This window comes from Jaculus jaculus, chromosome 4 (genome assembly GCF_020740685.1).
Source record: "Jaculus jaculus isolate mJacJac1 chromosome 4, mJacJac1.mat.Y.cur, whole genome shotgun sequence".
NCBI lineage: Eukaryota > Metazoa > Chordata > Mammalia > Rodentia > Dipodidae > Jaculus > Jaculus jaculus.
Window position 1 is genome coordinate 36,108,123 of NC_059105.1, and position 13,823 is coordinate 36,121,945.

The following is a 13,823-nucleotide window of genomic DNA, read 5'->3' on the forward strand; positions in this document are numbered from 1 at the left end:
CAAATCAACAAGAGCTCTGGGATTTGACAGAGGAGAAAGGAGGACGTTGTACACATGATTAACTGTGTCTGGCTGAGTTGAAAGTTTCTGAATGATTAAGACACTGGAACTTGACTAAGTCAGAAACCATGTGGTCTGTAACAGAAATGCGTCTAAAGGAAAACAACATAAATTTGCAAATGAAGCAAACAGATGATTTTGGTAAGTTTGTAAGAACGGCCTGAACTCCTTCTTGTCCTCAGTTATTCCCTCAACTAAGGCCAACATACGACAAGGGGTCAAATGGGCCCTCGGTGATCTCCTGGAGAGGGAAGAATTATGTTTTTAAACCAAGTCTTCTTATTGGTTTTAATAATGCCACCATTTCAGTTGGGTAAGTGAAAATATGAAAATTGTTGCTAGTACAAATGGGTTTTCACTTCTTATGTTTTTCTGATGGGCAGGGAAACACCGTTCTAGCTAGAGGAATGTATACTAACATTTTCTTGCATCTGCTAGGAGGTAGACACTGTGTGAAGGAGGTCCTGTCACATGCACTCTCACCTTGAGAAGGAGGAACAGTAATTGGTGGAATGTGTTGGCATGCCACTGTTGACTTAGATTTCCCTGTGTGCCAGTAAATGCTTAGTATTATAAGCAGGTCATTCCATTGTCAAGGTTTCCAGGATTCATCCATATTGCAGCATACTTCAGTGCCTCATTCCTTTTCATATCACCTTAACTTTATTTTTTAAAAATTTTTAACACATTTATTTATTTATTAATTAGACAAAGAAAGAGGGAGAGAGAGAGAATGAGAATGGGCACGTCACAGCCTCTAGTCACTGCAAACGAACTCTAGATGCATGTGCCCTTTTGTGCATCTGGCTAATGTGGGTCCTGGGGAATTGAACCTGGGTCCTTTGGCTTTGCAGGCAAATGCCTTAACTGCTAAGCCATCCCTCCAGCCCTCACCTTAACTTTAGATGAAACTAATTCATACTGGTGAAGGATAGCTACTGTGGCCACTGAATAACCTCTCCCACTGTTCTTATTAGTACTTCTCATAAACAATGATTTCCACACCATCTCTGTAGTCCCCTGTAAGGACAATGAAAATTGTAATGTTTCTTATGAGATGTGCAGTATTGGTTTCCCATTATCTTGCTTTTGAGCTCTCTACTACTCTTTTGTAAGTCAAAGGCCAAAGGACCCAAACATCACAGGACTGCTCAGTCCCCATGGGGAGACAGACCAGATATGAAGAAATGAATTTACTAAATGTCTCAGGGTTCTTGTGTGTTGCTTGCCACACGGCTTATTTGTTTTACCACCCTTGGAAAACAGCAGTTCCAATTCAGGGAAATTTGGGTTTCCAATGTAGCCTGTCTCTCTCTCTCTCTCTCTCTCTCTCTCTCTCTCTCTCTCTCTCTGTCTCTCTTTCTACCTTAACAGTACAAAATTTTAGATTGTGTAATCAAATTGAGATTAGATATGTTATTTCCTTCTACAATTTGGATTTGTTGCCATTTTCTTATTAGATACTGTAATCAGAGAGAAATTTTCAATGACAGAAATAGCCTTAATTATCTTCTTAAGAGACCTACCAAGGGCACAGAGCCAATGAGGAGCAGAGCAGGACTTAGAGCAGAAAGGGCAAGATATGTGTCTTGGTGAATAGAAGGTAATACAGGTATGCTAGAGTCAGAAGATTCTGGGGCTGGGGATGGAGCTGGGGTTAGCAATATGGTTCAGTAGATAAGGTGGTGGTTATACAAGTACAAATGGATACCCGGACTCAGATCGTCAGACCCCAGGTAAAAGCCAGAAGCTGTGCCAGGCTTCTGTAATTTCATGATGTTTAGAGACTGGAGAATTTTCCAGAAGCTTATTGACCAGCTAGCCTGGCAAAAGAGAATTGAAAATATTGATAGTCTCCAACAAAATGAAAGGACCAACACCCAAAATTTGTTCTTAGACCTCCACGTACATGCCATATCATGTTCATGAACACACACACACACACACCAAAAAAAAAAAAAAAAAAAAAAATCTACCTGTGAATCTCCACTCTGTAACTTCTGAGCTATAGGAATTTATAAGTTATATAGTCTCACCATGATGCATTAGATAAGATCGAGTAAAGTACAAAACAACACTATATTTATAAACAGAGTATTAACTATTATCTCTTCTGGAGCCCTCCAAAGAGTTCACCAGAACTCAGAATTTCCTATTGCCCCTGTGAGTACTCAGCTCCCCAAGACTGTGTCCTTTTGTGAGCTGGAATCAGGACGTCAGCTGATATTGTGCCAAGACAGATCAGGACATGGTGCTTTCAAAGAGCACAGGGCTTCCTTCAGCTGGGAAAGGCTCTGTTGCAGCCCTGGAGCCAGTCTTTGTCTGGCTCTCAGCTATGGTTACTCCATCCTGAGAAGCTGTGGGGAGGTCCCCTAGGAAGTTAAAGTTTATTGTTCCCACGCTCTGGTTCCCAGGGGCGAACATGAACCCAGAATGTAGCCTGAACTCCCTCTTAGGCCCTAAACACATTATACTACCAGTTACAACCCACTTCTTATAATTGGATCTTATTACTTATAGTCACAGATTTCCCATTACAAAATATTGACTTAATTTTAACCAACATGCTTACTCCTCAAAATCTAGCTGAAACTTTTTCATGGTGCCCAAAGACCCTAGTTAAACACTCATAAAAACTTATGTAGTCACGTTTGCTCCAAATTTCCTCTCTTTTTGTATGTTCTTGACTCACTTTTACATTTTGCTACTTTCCTAGATATGGGATGTGTGGTGGTTTGATTCAGGTGTTCCCCATAAACTTAGGTGTTCTGAATACTAGGTTCCCAGCTGATGGAGTTTTGGGAAATAACACCTCCTGGAGGCAGTGTCTTGTTGGGGGTGGGCATATGGGTGTTACAGTCAGTTTCCCCTTGCCAGTGTTTGGCACACTCTCCTGTTGCTATTGTCCATCTTATGTTGGCCAGGGGGTGATGTCCACCCTCTGCTCATGTCGTTTTCTCTGCCATCATGGAGCTTCCCCCTTGAGCCTGTAAGCCAAAATAAACCTCTTTTTCCTACAAGGTACCCTTGGTTGGGTGATTTCTACCAGCAATGTGAACCTGACTACAACAGGATGGATGCACAAACATATTTTCCTTCCTTACTTATTGGCAGACCCACTGCTTTGTTACTGCCTCCCAATATGCCTCTGAAAGTTCCCAAACTTGGCTCAAAAACTGTCCACTTTCTTAGTTACTAATAAAGGAGACACAACAAAGCATGTCTTGTACCAATTAATGGTTCAGCTTTTGGGCTGCTATAGCATGCAAAAACTGAACTAGATTCTGTGTCTTTGTAGATTACCATGTACAGTTTCTTTTGTTTTAATCCCTGAGGTTAGCTTTCCTATCTGAGGAAAGATGATATAGGGTGGATTTGAGTTTAGATGATCTTTGAGTCACTATATGGTTACATCCCAGATATCCCATTATAGGTTGAAAACATTTGAAGTTGAAAATGCATTGAATACATCTAACCTACTACAGAACATCCTCACATGGCTATACATAGAGCATCATTGTCTCCATGAGGATACTATAAATACAGGGAGCTGCAGCCCACTGCCCTGCCTAGCATCATGAGAGAAGGTCACACTGTATATTGCTAGCCTGGGAAAACATGGATATTCAACAGTTTGTGTATGCTTTCTATTTTCACTATCTTAAAGTTGAAAAATTAGTCAGCAATCATGAGTCAAGGCTTGTTGTGGTGTATAGCCTATGTAAGTGACTTGTGAATATTAATTCTTGTCATCATTGTCACTGGCAAAGGGCAATGCAAAGATACATGTAGACATAGTCCTCACCCCTATAAGACACTTGGCTTATAAGATATAAGCAGGTGTTAAGACAATAAGATAAGAAATTTCCTAGTTAAGTACATGGTATAGTTTTTGTCATGTAAATGAAAGGAAGAATAGTGTAGGTTAGTATATAGAAAGACAATGTGAGGTATAGGGAGAGGTAAGGCAGTAAGGAGGTGCAAGTAAGCATTCTAAATAGAGAAATTACAATAACTAGGCATGATGACACATGCCTTCTTGGGAGACTGAGGGAGGAACATTAGGAGTTTAAAGTCATTTTTCTCTACAAAGTATATTTGAGGTCAATCTGGGCTACATGAAGAAGAAAAAAAGGAAGGAAGGAGGGAGGGAAGGAGAGAGAGAGGAACAAAGGAAGGAAAGAAGGAAGGAAAAGAGAAAGGAAGGAATGAAGGAAGGAAAGAAAGAAGGAAGGAAGGAAGGAAGGAAGGAAGGAAGGAAGGAAGGAAGGAAGGAAGGAAGGAAGGAAGGGACGAAGGAATGAAGGAAGGAAGGAACGAAGGAAGGAAGGAAGGAAAAGAGAAAGGAAGGAAAGAGATGAGAAGGAAAAAAGGAGGGGAGGAAGGGAAAGGAGGAGAGAGAGAAGGGAGGGAAGAAATAAAGGAAGGAAAAGAGACAGAAAGAGAAGAAGGGAAAATCATTAACAATATACAGAGACAGGAAAGTGCATGAATGAGGACCATGAGTGACAGATTACATGAAGCATTTATGCCAATATATGTGACGGTTAAATTATGACAAACATTGATTGGTGCACTCTGTATAGGCATTTGAGCTTTTGACCCACAAAACTGGGAAGCTTAATAAGGTAACCCTATATCGGATATGGTTAGGAGAGAGACTACAATGGAAAGATAATGTGTAGTTGCAGTGGTCTCAACTTAAGGTGAGGTACAGAGGTTAGCTATTTGGAGGTAGAAAGGAAAGACAGTTGAAAGATACTTAGAGGGTTGTGATTTAATAAGCAAGTACAAGGTGGTGTTTTGCAAGAAGAGGGGTACCGGATACTCGGTTTTAATCCTAGGAGGCAAAAAGATTCAGATGATATTGTACTTGAAATATGAAGGTCATTCACCCAGTTGTTTATTAGGAACATACACTCCCTACCCCAGACCCTATGATGGCTCACTGGGATCCAGAGATGAATATGACTGTCCCACCTTCCAGGAAATCACAGTCTAGTCAGAAGGGGAAACTGTATGAAACTTGGATGAAAAAAAAAACTGGATTGACTCATGTTACTCACAAGATCTGACAAAAGTTAAATGTCACTTAGAATACACCTCACCTGAAACAAACTTTAAAGATGAGAAACTGAAGTTTAAAGGCACTAAGTAGCTGGCAAAATTCACACCTCTAATTACTGTCAGCCTGAGAGGTGAGCTCAGAATTCTTTGTGTCCGATGACGCAGTCATTGCTCCATGTGCAACCCTCTCTACCTGGATGTGTGCTTGACATGATTGCCTTGGGACATCAACTGCAGGCTACCAAGCAAGGAGACTATTAAAAAGAAAACTGTAAGGGAAGGAACATGTCATTCACTTACATCTCATATGCTGGTACCTATTTGCTCCCAAAGGATTCTCAGTTACTTTCAAGCCCCCGGCATGCAATGTCTACAGGATCCAGAGCATTGCGCACCATCCAGATGAAAACTGGGGCCTCCCCTGGCCTCCCCACCCCCAGAAGCCCCCACTGCCAGCACTTGAGCATTCTGGGAGTACATCACTCTGCAACTTCACTACTGTTCAAATCAGTTACCTCATTTTCACTTCTACTACCACTGTTGTGTCAGTCCAAGCCGTTATTGCCATTGTCTCTGAATTTTTTTTGACCTATCTTCTCTCATTTTTGTGCTGCCATCAAAAACCCTAACCTGATCTTCCTCTACTTAAAACCACCAATTTCTTCATTGAACTCAGAACGAAGCCCAATCTTCTAAGTATGGACAACAGTTCTTTTACTTCCAGAAGTTCCTTTCCATTCTTTTCCAGATATATTATGCTCCCACAAAAAACTACCCACCATTATCTGAACACCCCAAGATCTTTCACCTCCCTGTGTTTTCTCCATATATGCATTTTCCTTTTATTTCTCTTCTTGCTACTTGGAATCCTACTTATTCTCCAAAGCCCACCTCAAAAATTACCTTCCCAGGCTGGAGAGATGGCTTAGCAGTTAAGCACATGCCTGTGAAGCCTAAGGACCCCAGTTCAAGGCTTGATTCCCCAGGACACACATTAGCTAGATACACAAGGGGGCGCATGCGTCTGGAGTTGGTTTGCAGTAGCTAGAGGCTCTGGCACACCCATTCTCTCTCTCTCTCTCTCTCTCTCTCTCTCTCTCTCTCTCTCTCTCTCTCTCTCTATACATACATATATATATATATATCTGCCTCTTTCTCTCTGTTTGTCACCCTCAAATAAATAAATAAATTATTACTTTTAAAAAAATTACCTTCCCAAGCTGGAGAGATGGCTTAGGGGTTAAGGCACTTGCCTGCCATGCCTAAGGACCCAGATTCAATTTCCCAGTATCCAAGTAAAGCCAGATGTACAAAGTGGTACATGTGTCTGGAGTTCATTTGTGGTGGCTAGAGACCCGACATTCATTTCATTCTCTCTCTCTCTTTCTCAAAAAAATTGATACATAATTTTTTAAATCACCTCCTCTAAATATACATATCTATTAATTACATTTATTTATAGCATATACTATAAACAATAGACATATATAATGTTACCTTCAGAGATACACACTATGTAGCAAAATAAATTCAAATCAGCCAATTGAAAAGAGTATCAGGTGAAGATAGAAGTAATGTTGGGCCATAAGGTGCTTCTTAAGCAATCCTCCACAACTGCTAACCTTTCATAACTCCTGGGGCCTTTAGGTCTTTATGTCTTACTCCTACCCTAGATGGCGAGTCTTTGCAAACAACAAGTTTGTCTTAATAATTTCTGTATCTCTAGTTCCTCAAACAATGACTAACTTTTATTAAACACTAAAGAAATGATAAATGGAGAATTTAGTAAATAAATGGAAACATACCTATCATACTACATACTTGTTTTTACATCTTTACCACATACTGACTAATGTAGAATATAAGGTGTAAAGGGACGGAGAAAAATATCTACGTACTTAGGGATATGTTTGTTCTCATTTGGAAATGCAAAATAATCTTTTGGAATGCATTGTATATCAAAAGACTCAGTGAAAGGAATGGAAATAGCATTGAAATAGGAAGGGCTCATAGGGAGGAAGAGAAGAGAAAACCATGAGGGGTCATTTAGTGAATGCTCAAGACAGGCAAGTCTTCAAGCACAAATGTGCTTTGAGTTCTCTGGACTTGCATATGAATGAAGGCAAGTTGTCATGTAAGAAGTTGGACAGGGAAACAGGAAGACCCCAAGTCAGCAACACAGCAGGTGCATGACCTCCTTCTCCTTGAACTGGGTCATCCAGGTCAGCCTATCTGTATACTACTTGCTGTACCCATGTTTGCATCATCTGTCACTCATTTCTGGCTACCTGCTCCCCTGGACTCCAGGGCCCCTGAAACAGCCTTCCCCCTGCATTTACATACCCTGGCTATTTAATGAACACTGCTCCCTACCTGCCTTCTCACTGCTGACTTACTCAAGTTCAGAGTGTCACCTATCCTGGGTCTTGATGCCTTGTTCTGAGAATGAGCATGAGCTAATCTAGGCATTACTTGCTTCAGAAACACATCTCTTTCCCTGTCTAAAACCGTGGGCTCTAGCAGACTTAGAAAGGTTAAAATGCTCTTTGTCCCAAGGACCAAGTATGTGATGTTTACTCAAGAGGAATACAAGTTTGTTTGGGATTTCACTGTTTTTCTTTTTCACACTAATATAGATTAACCCAAAATCATCATAAATTCTCAAAAAACTGACAGCTGGTGACAAAAGAGAGCAATCACACTCGAAAAAAAAAAAAAAATCTACGAAAGCTCTACCATGGTTTGTGAGGAATTTCATCCAAGTGTTTCTGACTTAGAAATTGCTCATTTGTAATTGTTAATACTTAAGTCCAGGAAGCATTTTTAGTACCATCTTCGACATTTTAAAAGTTTTTTTTTTTTCCTCTTGAAATAACAACTTAAAAAGCTGTGTCACTTGTATCCCCATTCTTAGCTAAGAATGAGGTAATTACTAAGTCAACATATTCTCTATAAAGTCATTCCTTCCTAACTGCTCTCTTGGGGCAATCCTATTTTCCCATACCATATGCATTGGGGAAAATGTATAAAAATCATAACATAAAATTACTAAAACTGGGACAATGGGAATTCCCAAATTGAAGTAAATCTAAACTGACTGCTTCTTTCTTAAGCATGGTTTCAAAGGGTAGAAGGTAGAGATTATTAAATAAAAACTTGTACATGCACGCATGCATACATTCATATATATATATATATACACACACACATACATACACATACATGTACATATATGTATATATTAATAATTTGGTGTTTTCTACAGCCATGTGATTTTTTTAAAGATCTTTAAGACTTACCTAGCAAACTGCTGAATGGCCAACTGTTGAAACTTTAAATACAGTAAAATTTTAAAAATTGACACAAAACCATCTTGTAGATGAAATTCTTGGTACCTTTGAGTATGGAAGGCTGTCCGTTCATCCACCTGATCATGAAAAAGAATGGAAGTCAACCAAGAGTGGTGGGCACAACTGTAATCCCAGCATTCTAGAATCTGAGTCAGGATAATATCAAGTTTTCAAAGTCAACCTGGGCTACATAGTAAGATACTGTAAAAATAAAAAACAAGCAAAAGGAAACCTTGAAGTATAAATAGTGAGCTAACATAACTTACTCTGCTAATCCCAAACTTATCATCTGGTAAAGGCTTCAAGGAATGCTAAAACTGAGCTAAAGAGTTTTCAATGAGGGGACTGGGAAGGCGGTACAATGAGTGGGAACACTGAGTGTGCAAGCGTGAGGGCCTGACTTTGATCCCCAACACTCACATGAAAACTCAAGCATGGCCACAAATGCTTGTTAACCCCAGTCCTAAGTAGGATGGAGACAAGAGGATTGCTCCAAGAGGGGCTCCCGGTCAGCCAGTCTAATGAAAACTGGGAAGATTTAGGTTCAGCAAGAGACCCCATCTGAACGAAATTAGGTCAAAGAGCTACAGAGGAGGACAACTGAGATCTTCCTCTGACCTCCACATGGGGCACGCACATCTGCACACACACATGTGTACACTGCACATACACACACACACCAAACATACCACATACACATCAAAAATAATAGGGCTGGAAAGATGACTGAGGTATTACGAGTGCTTCTTGTGCAACCATAAGGGCCTGAGGAGGCCTGAGAGACACCCACATATAATCTCACTCCTGTGGGAGCAGACACCTGACAATCACCTGAGCTCATGAAAAAAAAAAAAAAACCAAGTCCAGAGATCAGTAAGAAACTCCTGCTCAAGTAAGAATGGCTTGGAGGGAGGCAGGGTTGAAGGCACTGGGTTATAAAACCTGACAGCCCTGGTATGATTCCCAGGACCCACATAAAGCCAGGTGCACAAAGTGACGCGTGAGTCTGGAGTCCATTTGCAGTGGCAGGAGGACCTGGCCATGTCCATTCTCTCTTCCCTTTCTCTCTACCTTCCTCTTTCTCTCTTTCCCTCTCTCTCTGACAAATAAATAATTATTAATAATAATAATAATAAAAGAATAGGTAGAAGAGTGATGAGGCTGGACGGGACACTGAAAGTTCTCCTCTTGCTATGGCAGGTGACTGCAAGTGAGTGCATGGACCCAACATGGGCTCATACATGTGCCCACCTATGCATTCCAAGCCCCCATGCACATACCCAGGCAAAAATAAACAGGCTTACAGTGATAGAGTAGTCAAACTACAGAAACAAAAGCAAGTGCAGAAAGACTTTTTTAAACAGTGTCCTGGGGCTCTCCAGGCTTCTCTGTGAACTTGGACAGGCTTTGCTAAGTCCCCCCAGTTTCCCGACCTATAGTCAAACCCCTTCAGTCCAAACAGACTTTTCCCCAAAACTCTCTACCCTTCACCAAAACAAAGCATAAAACACACACACGCATCCATCTTTCTTTGGATCTTTTCCTAAAACACTGAATAACTTTGTATGCTTTTCTCCTGTGCATCTGTCGATTGCCATCAACACGTGCATGGGCAAGAACTCTTTTCGCTGTTATGGAGGAAACTGGGGCCCCCAGTGAATTGATCTTTCTGACAGTGAAATGACTGTGTGCTGACAACGGTATCAACAAAAGATAATATACTTTGAGAAGTAAGAAAAATTACAGACAGCCGAGCACAGTTGCTCAAGTCTGTAACCCAAAAAGTATGGAGGTTGAGGCAAGAGGATCATGAATTTGGGGCCAGCCTGGACTGCACATGGAGTTCCAGACCACCTTATAGTACTTAGTCAGGTCCCATACCAATAAAATGCTGTGTGGGGAGCTCAATGGAATGGGGTGTACTTTGGATGCCATGCAGTGGCTTGACCTGCGACAATCCTAGCTTCAGCCCACAGTCCCATGAAGCACACTCTGTGCCCTTCTCAGAGAAGCTGGGTCATGGAAGGTCCCACCCACACACCGCCCCCGCATGAAGGGAAAATAAAGGAAACAGAATGCTCCAAGCTGGCAACAACGACAGGAAAATGAAGAGATAGGAGGTGCAAAAGCCAAAAAGCTCTTGATAATTATGAGGAGAACAGAAAACGTGCTAATTTTAGGTAAATTATTAGTAGAAATTGTATAGCTACATTGTAAACTTTCTTTCAAGCATGCAATTTTTTTTTAAAAAGTCTCAATCTTTTTTTAAAGAAAGTGTCAATTTAAAATTCAGGTTTGTCTTTAAAAAAGATTCACATGTTAATTTGATCTGCAGCAATTCTAAGTACTACATCTTCATAAAAGCAAATTACACTGTAGGGGGAAAAAAGTGCTTAGCAAGAGATTCTGTTCTGTGCTTTGTGGGGTTGGCCAGGTTTCTAGATTATAGCAGCAGAACTCAGCCTGCTTATCTGCTAACCCTGGTGTTTTTACCTGTGCTCTGCCTCTCAGTAAAGGGGGCTCCTAAGTAGCCCCTACAACTAGCAGAGAGGCTCACAGGGCTTTCTCCAGCACAGAAGAAAGAACTTGACTTGGGTGGGGTCTTGGTATAGTAATATTCAGACACAGTGTCAGCTCCTTCTTGATCATGAAGATAATAAGAGGCGGGGAAAACCCAGATGACTTCAAATAAGCCCACAGTTGAAAACGCAGAGGCTGGTAAAATTGGGTTAAGAATCTTTTGTGAGTTGAGCCCGACCTAGTGAATGCCCAGCCCCTGCCTTTAGCATAATAATGTTAATGATGCCTTGGAAAAGGTGAGAAATTGACATTGTCTTCTGAAAGTCATATAAGGAAAAACATTGGATCCATTTGGCCTAAAGAATAGAAGTGGAGAAGGGGTTTGCTGACTGTCTTCAGAAACGAGGCATGATGTGGAGAGAGAGGGTTGGTAGAGTCGCTCTGGGGGCATCCGGTGATAGCTACCACGAGGGATTTCCATAAAAGCCAGGAAGAGGTTGGCTAAAATTTCAGCAAGTAAGGAACACATTCTAATAATAACTATTGAAAATACACAGTGAGTACTCATCTCTGAGTGTCTAAAGAATGAAATAGATGACACATGACAAGAGAATACATTTCTCGTCAGGGTTATGTCACATTTCAGTACATCAGAGGTCATCTCACATGACATCATGTGAGTGTTATCCCCAGGATCGTTTGAAAGGAAACTTCTTGTGTTTGTCAGTTTGTCAGTGTATTGTTAAACTCACACCAGTATATTCTGAACAAGGCAGAGATCAAAAGCTTTCTGTAGCTACCAACCTCTTAGGCTTATTCTTTGATCAGTAGAAGATCATGGAGGGAAGGATGAGAATGAGAAATCTAGGAAAATAAGAGAGATGAAAATGGTCGGAATAAGACAGAGCCATCTCAGTACCATTGGAACAAATGACACCTCAGCAATAGGAGACCTCAAGGACTTTACTTCCTCAGAGCCCAGGCTTCTCCAGCAAAGGGATAAGGGCTTCTGGGGACATTAAATTCATGGTGAAGGTCATAGCTAACTACCCTGACTATCTTTTTTTAAATATTTTTGTTTATTTTTACTTATTTGAGAGCAACAGAGGGAGAGAAAGAGGCAGATAGAGAGAATGGGCGTGCCAGGGCCTCCAGCCACTGCAAACCGAACTCCAGACGCATGAGCCCCCTTGTGCATCTGGCTAACGTGGGTCCTGGGGAACCGAGCCTCAAACCGGGGTCCTCAGGCTTCACAAGCAAGCACTTAACCGCTAAGCCGTCTCTCCAGCCCTACCCTCACTATCGTACACCATGCCACCTGAGCCCTGTCTGAACTCACCACCCCATGGTCATCACTTCTCCTTGGGAAAGCTAAGCCAAAGAAGAACGTGTGGCTTTTAGAGTCCATTCCTCATTGTATTGACCAAAAAAAAAAAAATTTTTTTTTTCCAACCTTTTCCTTTCCCTGCAGCTGTCAAACTTTCTACTGCTTGAGAAGAATGATACTATTTGATGAGAACTTTCCACTATCAACTCGGAACAGCAGAAGCTGTTAGTCAAGCAAAGCTAAGATGATTTAACTCATTGAGTTAACAGTCTCAAAGCAGGACATTAAGGCAGTCCAGGCTCAGGGTTTTGGAGTCACAAGACAGGAGGTTGGTTGGAATTTGGGGGGAGTTTATGCCAACATACAGTGATAAAAAGGGCACAGCCAGGCAAGAGCAGTGACGCTGGTCCTCGTGAGGAAGCTGCTAGAAGGAAGATGCTGGGTTGACACTGCAGACTGAGTTCACCATGAAGTCGCCTGTCCTGTTTGGCAGTTCAGGACTTAAAAGAGTTACTTAAAAGGACCTTTGCTAATACACAGGGAGAAAGCTGGTGATGTTAGGCTGAAACACAAGCCCCAAACTCGTTTTGTAATATTTGACTTATTTACTTGCAAACAAAGAGACACAGACAGAGAAAGAGAGAGAGAGAGAGAGAGAATGGGCATGCCAAAGCCTCCTGCCACTGCAAACAAACTCCAGATGTATGACCATTTTGTACATTTGGACTTTCCTGGGTACTGGGGAATCAAACCCAGTTCGTTAGGCCCTGAAGGCAAGTGCCTTAACTACTGAGCAACCTCTCTAGCCCCCAGATCCATACTGCTAATCAGGCTCCATAGGGAGCTCTGGATTCAAATGACCTATCAGAACTATTCCATGCTGTGCCACATCACTGGATGTGGGCTGACCTGGATATGGTTTACTTAAGTGAGGCATCTTTCTGCAGGTGAGCTATCCCTGAGGAGAGAATGGCAAATACGGGGCTCCCCAACGGCATTCCCCACCGGGGCAGAAGCCTTTTCCTGGGGTGTTGGTTTCTGGTGGTGCAGAATTTCATCAACCATGAACATGCCTGGTAAGATTGCTTCATCTTGGCATTATTTAGGAGAGAACTGGGAAAATATATTTGGTCCCATTATTGTTTAACTAAAGAATAAGAGGGTTTCAATATTCCCAGCAAGCTTAGCTTCTCTTCTCACACCTAAATTTAAATGAATCTCACAGAAAAAGATGCTCTTCCTGTATATTTGTTGCATGTTTTTGATCTCAAATACCCTCACCTATCTTTTGCCATTCAGGTAGAATGTTTCCCCTTATCTCACACATCTCTCTGAGGAAGCACAGGTCCAGCTGGGTTCTGAGAAGCTGAGGACAAACTGAAAATCAGAACCAACTGCAGCTGCCTTGGTCAAAACCCACTATTGTGACAACTCCAAGAGGACCAGAGAACAAAAGAGGAATATGACCATGTCTTTCTCACTGCTCCAGACTCACAGGG

The 13,823-nt window shown here is 41.6% G+C and overlaps 1 pseudogene; it reads right to left on the reverse strand.

Moving 5' to 3' along the window:
- Positions 1-13,395, reverse strand: part of LOC101611087 — a 134,502-nt pseudogene extending 121,107 nt beyond the window's left edge.
- Between the last annotated feature and the right edge of the window lie 428 nt (positions 13,396-13,823).